Raw genomic sequence first — 6,449 nt, 5'->3', positions numbered from 1 at the left:
CAGTTCATTTAACTGAGGAGGGAGGGAGTGGATTCAGAAGAGGAGGCCTTTGGTATTGGCGAAGTTTCATTGCCAGTTTTCTGATCCTCTTTCTAATTCCTCCTCTTTTCTCTTGTCTCCAACCCACTCTTTTTTGATTCCCCTTCCCTCCCCCCCAACCTTCTTTCCTGGCAAGGAGCTGCTCCTCCTGGATGGTGAGTGAGTCAGTTCTTCCCAGCACTGACCCCAACACATTCACCACCAACAATCACTTACTCATGATACTTAAAATGCTTGGTACACAGTGTCTTCTGGGATATTCTTGTTGCTTTTGAACTGCAGCCAATAATATGGCTTCTAACTGAATAGTACCACAAATCCACAAATGTGTCTTGTTAACATAGGTGTTCTAGAGGTTTTTCAGAACGATGGTTGAGTGTGATTTCCATTGAACTTCTTTTCATGGGTTATACTTTGGGTGGAGAAAAGGTTAGGTGGAGCCCTCCATTTTTCAGTCCTCCTAATTTGTCTTTCTCTTAAAACATGTTCTCTAGCCTCTTTCACTCCCAAGTAAGATACTTCACCTCCAGGAAAATCATAATGAGGTTTAAATGAGATCACAGTGACTTCAAACTGCTCTGAATATTACTTGCTTTTCAACTGCACGACTGGATCCCTATGCAAAGAAATACTCGACTTTCTTCTGGTTCAGTGACATAACTATACAATCATCTGTCTCCTTTCTTCTTCAATACATTTTCTAAAAAATTTAGATAGCAGACAAAGAGGCCGGTGACTTGAAAAATGAGTCTTTGGTTAGAAAACAAAGCAGCCTTAGCAGATATAAGGGTTTTTGTTGTTGTTGTTGTTGTTGTTATCAACTTACCACAGAACAATGTTAAGAAAAGTCAGTGCTAAATGGGGAAGTACAATTTGGAAATTCTGAGGAGAAGCCAAGAAAAAAAAAAGTGTCCCGATCAATTCACTGATTAAAAACAAGTAAATTATGGCATAAGCCACCTTTTTTCTTTTTTACCCTCCATTTTGGCGGCAGCTTTCCCCAACTTAGCTTCAGACTCCTTCTTACCTCCAGAACCCTGTACAGGCCAAGGCAACCGAATGACGCGTACTGGACAGATGGAAACCATCTGGCACTCCTGTGCTCTATGATGGGCGTTTGACTCTCAGGCAAACAGGTCCTTGTCTGTGGACAGGGACCACGTCTCAAGTGTCTCCTGTGGGGATTCAACAACTATTTCCTAATAGGCCAATTGATTCCACTGCCAATGAGTGGTGCCTACCACCACCCAGAGGCTCGAGGGTACGAATCCCAGGGCTTCGGCTGTATGAAGACTTGGAAGCTTGAGAAAAGAACAGGAGAATGAAGAGACTCGAATTTGAAGCCCACCTCGGTCAGTTACATGTGTGTGTCACCTGAGGGAATCAAAGGATTCTCGCCCCATTTCCCATTAAAACAAACAAACACAGTAATACCCCCCAAATACTGACTTCCTACAGTACAACGTGGGCACTCGAGGGGATGAATACTAGGATGGAAAACGCAAACAGAGGCTGGCAGGGTAATGCGGCTGAATGAAGTGGGTCGGGTGTCAGACCGGCCGTGGCCGCTAAGATTGTCTAAATTCGAAGGGAGTGGCGGGGCCTCTCATTATCTCGAGACTCTGTGTCCATCCAAAGAGGCAGCTGTTCCTATTTGGCTTTGGCCAGTTTTTGCGATGGGGTAAAAAAAAAAAAAAAAAAAATGGGGGCCTGGCCTTGCCAGATTCTCTGGGAAGCTGGAAATCCGGACGTTTCATGTGAAGCCTCCCAATTTTCAGACATTGGCAATTAATTCAAACTTAAAGGACTCTGCAAGCCAAACAAAACACATCTGCAGGCCACAGAAGCCCTGGGAGCTTCCATGTGTGACCTCGGATACACGTGAACAGGTCTGTAGCAGAACATGCCTCATTGAAGATAGCCCGTGAGCACTGGCCACACAGTTTCCTTGCAGGAGATCCCCCGGAGGAGAGAAGAAACAATAACCGATCCGAGCGTTCGAGGACAGTATCCGCCTGCTCGCTCTGAAGGTTCAGCTTTGGTAAGTCATCCAGGAACCTGTTCAGTCTTACTGACTCAGTGGTCTCTGACCGCTGCGTTCCTTACCCCAGGGGTCGCCTGTGTTTGGAAAATGTCTCTGCACCCTGTGAGACTTTCTAAAAGAAGTTTAATTTTTGTTAGAAAACACACCCTCGAAAGATGGCTCAGCTGCTTTGGAATCATGGCAAGGAAGAATTCACCATTTCTGCTGCTGGGCCGAGTTCCTTTCGGATTCCAGTGAAGTGAGCAGCTCCCGCCTGGATTTTTCTTTGTCTTCGGAGGAGCGGGACCTGGTTTTAACTGGCACATCTTCGTGTTGCTCACTCCTTAAGTAGTTTCACTTACTTTTTAACTGTTACATGCCAACAAAACAGGTTGCTTAATTGGTTTGACCTTTCACAGTATTTTTTAATTTTTCAATCTTCGTTTCATAGTTCCATCTGGCCCTTTAAAACGACATCTGGTTAACTGTACTTAACCAGCTGATCACTGTACAGTTATTTTTAAATGTAATGTATGCTTAAACAGATGTTATTTTTATAGATGTGGATCTAAACTGCACTTGTGTACGTGCTATGTCTGCATAAACTCTTTCTGTAATTCAAATGTTGACACCCAAAATTACAAGCCAGAATGCTTATGAACTCCACTATTATGGTACTGCACTTTTGTGCTGCTTGTTAGGTAAACATCAATTCAGTTCTTTTTTTCTCTCTTCATTGCACATAAATAAAACATTAGCATTTAGTTTATAAAGTGATGAACATTTTGCTGTGTTGGATTTAGCTTTATAAATACAACTGCTGTCAGCAAGAAAAAAGGATTTATTGAATAAATAATAAGAAAGCTAAGGGAAAATGAAAATATATATATTATGCAAAACATGGTGTCTGTCAACAGGTCACAAAGGGGCCTCGATGCTTTTGGTGTTGCTGTCAGAGATAATTCCATCTCTGACACACAGTGTTGTGGAGTCCTGGACCTTCCTCTCACGGTAGGTGTCTGAGATTTAATCCAAGAAGCACGCTAGAGAAAAGTCACTTATTTTGGAGAACCACGAATGCCTCACTGTCCGGGGCATAATTAACACTTAGACCAAGTTAAATGTCTTTTTACCTGAGCCCGGAAAACGCAGAGAAAACTTGATGCAAAGAAAATCTAAGGGGCCGTTCAATTCTACAGTTTTATTTTCATTTTTGTGTCTATCCAAAAAGAAAAAAAAAAAAGGAGAGAGTTAGAGAGAGAGAAAAGGCCACAGCACTTCATATATGGACGAGGACAGGTTTCCTGATCATGAAAGCATCTCAGCACGGAGCAGACCTTGCTTCCAAGAGAACACAATCTCCCAAGCCCAGGACAGCGGGTACTTTGCATATGACACAAGGTTGCATCTTCCTTGACACAAAGAAAGTGGTCACAGTTGAAAATATTTTGCCGAGAACTTTAAAACTATCGTTCTCAAGGTTAAAAATTGCTGTTATACATAATACCTCGGTAATTGATAGACATTTTCTCTCTCCAGAGTCCAGTTTCTGTGAAAAACACCACATAACATCTGTTCATAAACAGTCCTTCTGTGAAAACACTGACACAGGTCTTGAGCTTCCACGGGCTCAATTCCCCTGCCATGTGCAGATGGCACGATATGTTTATACAGCTGAAGCCCGGGTAACAGAAGCCCGGCCGCATCTCCAGGTAAGACTGGAGGCAAGCTTGGGCTGCTGTTCCGATGCCCTCGCCCCACGTTGTTCAAGGGGTTCCTTCTGACACGAAGACAAATTGTTTCCCGCTAATGTGCGGGACACATTGGAAAAAAAAAAAAATCACCTTCGGCAAGGAACGTCTAACTGTACAGAGATAAGGGCATCTCTAGCCTTTTAAAAAGATTCCATGGAACACATTAAGGAAAAACTAATTAGGTTACAGAGGTAGTTGAGAAACGAAATATGACTGAGATCATGCAGGGTTTTTTTTTTTTTTTTTTTTTGGCTCCTATACTTGATGTGTGATGTTCAACTATGAATTAATTATTCCAACTAAATGTAACAAAGTTTGGGGTTAAGGGTTTAAATAATTAACGTTCGACTTTTCGGTGCCGGTCAGGAGCGGGGAAACGCTGTGATGATGACAGAAAGTCGTCCTCCCTCGGTGTCCTTTAGTGTCTCCCGTGACATAGGAAATGGAGATGGGGGCAAGGGTGGAGGTTTGTGGGTTCTGTTTTTGGTTTTGTTTTTGTTTTGCTGAGCCTTTGTGGAGAAACACTGGAGAGCCTTTCAAATCCTGGTGAGCTTTTGCTGCTTTTCAGATCTGGTTTCCTTATTAGTCACTGAGAAGCTGGTCCTTCCGTCTTCACTAAAATTGTGCTTTCTCAAAACAAGGCAGATTTCAAGAGCAAGCAAAGCCGCCTTCTCACGACCTGGAGAAACACTGACTTGAAGTCAAAGCAGGATACCGGAGCTTCCGAAGGGCTCGGGGGCCCCGAAGATCACCCAAATAAACAGAACGAGGAAGCCATACACAGGCATAACCCCGGGTTTATTTGTACCTGTCTTTGTCAGACAGCTGCAGTGCACATGAGAGTCATGATCAGAGAAACAGATCTACGGTACCCTACTGTAATATAAACTATCCGTTTTTTATTCTCCATAAACACCACAGGCAAATTCTTGTTCCTATTTGACCAGCTGGGGTCCAAAATGTACCTACCCAGTGCTTGGAGGTTTTCATCCTACCGCCAAGGTCCATTTCCACATGAGTGTTCTGGTTTGTGCATTTCAAGATGCTTCTATAGCATTTATGCACTTATTTGTGGCTTATCAGCTCAGGCTACAGAATCAACTTTGGTATAGATTGGCAAGAGAGACAAAATAGCCATTTGAGAGTACGAAGTTTGGGTGTTATGTCTGGCTGGAGGAAGCAGATGGAGCAGAGAGAACTTCTGGAAAAATTCTCCTGCAGGGACAGTCGTGGGTGTCTGTTTCTACTTTATGGGGAAAAACAGTCCTGTTTTTATGTTTGCTTTTCTCTAGTTATTCCTCACAACAAGCCTCACCTGAGACGTAGGCAAAAAACAACCACAGTGAAAATAAAATCATTCCTTCCCATCACACACACAGTAAGACTGCTTTTCACTAAACATCCAGCTGCACTGTTCGGATGAGATGATGTGTTTAGGACCAAGAAGAGACCAAATGCAAGGTCACGTGTTACATTTGAGAAGGCACATGTTATGTCAGACAAAATTTTTTTGGTTTTGGTTATTAATTCCTTTTTTATAGATATTTCTTTTTTTTTTTCTTAGAAAACTGCAGGTTGAGGGAAGTAAAGTTACTTTTGACTAAAAAAATGCACACAGAATGATAGGAGGCTGGATTTGTTGGATAGCTTTTGACCATATTTTTATCATTAATTTCATTATGGCATAAATTATAATAGCGAAAATGGAAACAGTACTCATGCTAGGGGCTGTTTAAGTAACCACTGACATGGCAAAATTATGTCATTATGCTAAGTGGCAAAAAAAAATAACTGCGTATATATTACACAATCTCAAATAGGAATATGTCATAGGCAGAGGGAAAAAAAAACCTAAAAAATATCAATATATTCATAATAACTATTCCTGGGTAGTAGGCTCATGAACTATTTTTATTTTCATCTTCTTGTTTTTATGTATTTCCCAAATGTTTTACATTGAACATATATTTCTTTAATAATCACAAAAATGTGATGGAAAGCATGATAAAGGCATTTTCTCCTAAGAAAGGCATTTGTTACCTTAATAACATGAGTTCTGGCATCTTTGGGCAAGAATGCAAGTAGATATGAAGTATACTGAGTTATATTTTTGTAGGAATTTTATTAAATTTGGAAGAGATGAATTAGGGAACTCTTTTTCCTCGCAGTAAGATACCTTAAGATCATCTGCTACCTGGTTACTGAAATAATGCCCTAGATGGTCTCCCTGACTATATTAATCCCTCTCTTTGTCTCTTCCTCCCTCTTTTTTCTTCCTTTCTTCCCTTCCTTAATAAACATGTATTGATTGTTAAATGTATGCCAGGTGTTCAGCGTCAGAGCCAAAAGAGAGCACCCCTCTGTGCAATTGGCAGTAGCGTGTGGGAGACAGTGGATGAACAAGTAACAGTATCCAAGAAACACATCAACAGTTGTGTGAGGGCAGAGCACCTAAAAGAGCAAAGGTGATGGGGCGCCTGGGTGGCTCAGTGGGTTAAAGCCTTTGCCTTCAGCTCAGGTCATGATCTCAGGGTCCTGGAATCCAGCCCCGCTTCTGGCTCTCTGCTGAGCAGGGAGCCTGCTTCCCCCACCCTCTGTCTGCCTGCGTCTCTGCCTACTTGTGATCTCTATCA

At 42.1% G+C, this 6,449-nt stretch overlaps 1 long non-coding RNA gene across 1 annotated transcript; it reads left to right on the top strand.

Moving 5' to 3' along the window:
* Positions 1-1,660: 1,660 nt before the first annotated feature.
* Positions 1,661-2,640, top strand: LOC132009845 (uncharacterized). The gene is made up of 2 exons (XR_009402078.1): positions 1,661-2,080; positions 2,221-2,640. It is a non-coding gene; the product is annotated as an uncharacterized LOC132009845 (long non-coding RNA).
* The last annotated feature ends 3,809 nt before the right edge of the window (positions 2,641-6,449 follow it).

The sequence above is a fragment of the Mustela nigripes genome, chromosome 2 (genome assembly GCF_022355385.1).
Source record: "Mustela nigripes isolate SB6536 chromosome 2, MUSNIG.SB6536, whole genome shotgun sequence".
Lineage (NCBI taxonomy): Eukaryota > Metazoa > Chordata > Mammalia > Carnivora > Mustelidae > Mustela > Mustela nigripes.
The sequence above is the reverse complement of the archived record's forward strand: the minus strand, read 5'-3'. Positions and strand labels throughout refer to the sequence as shown.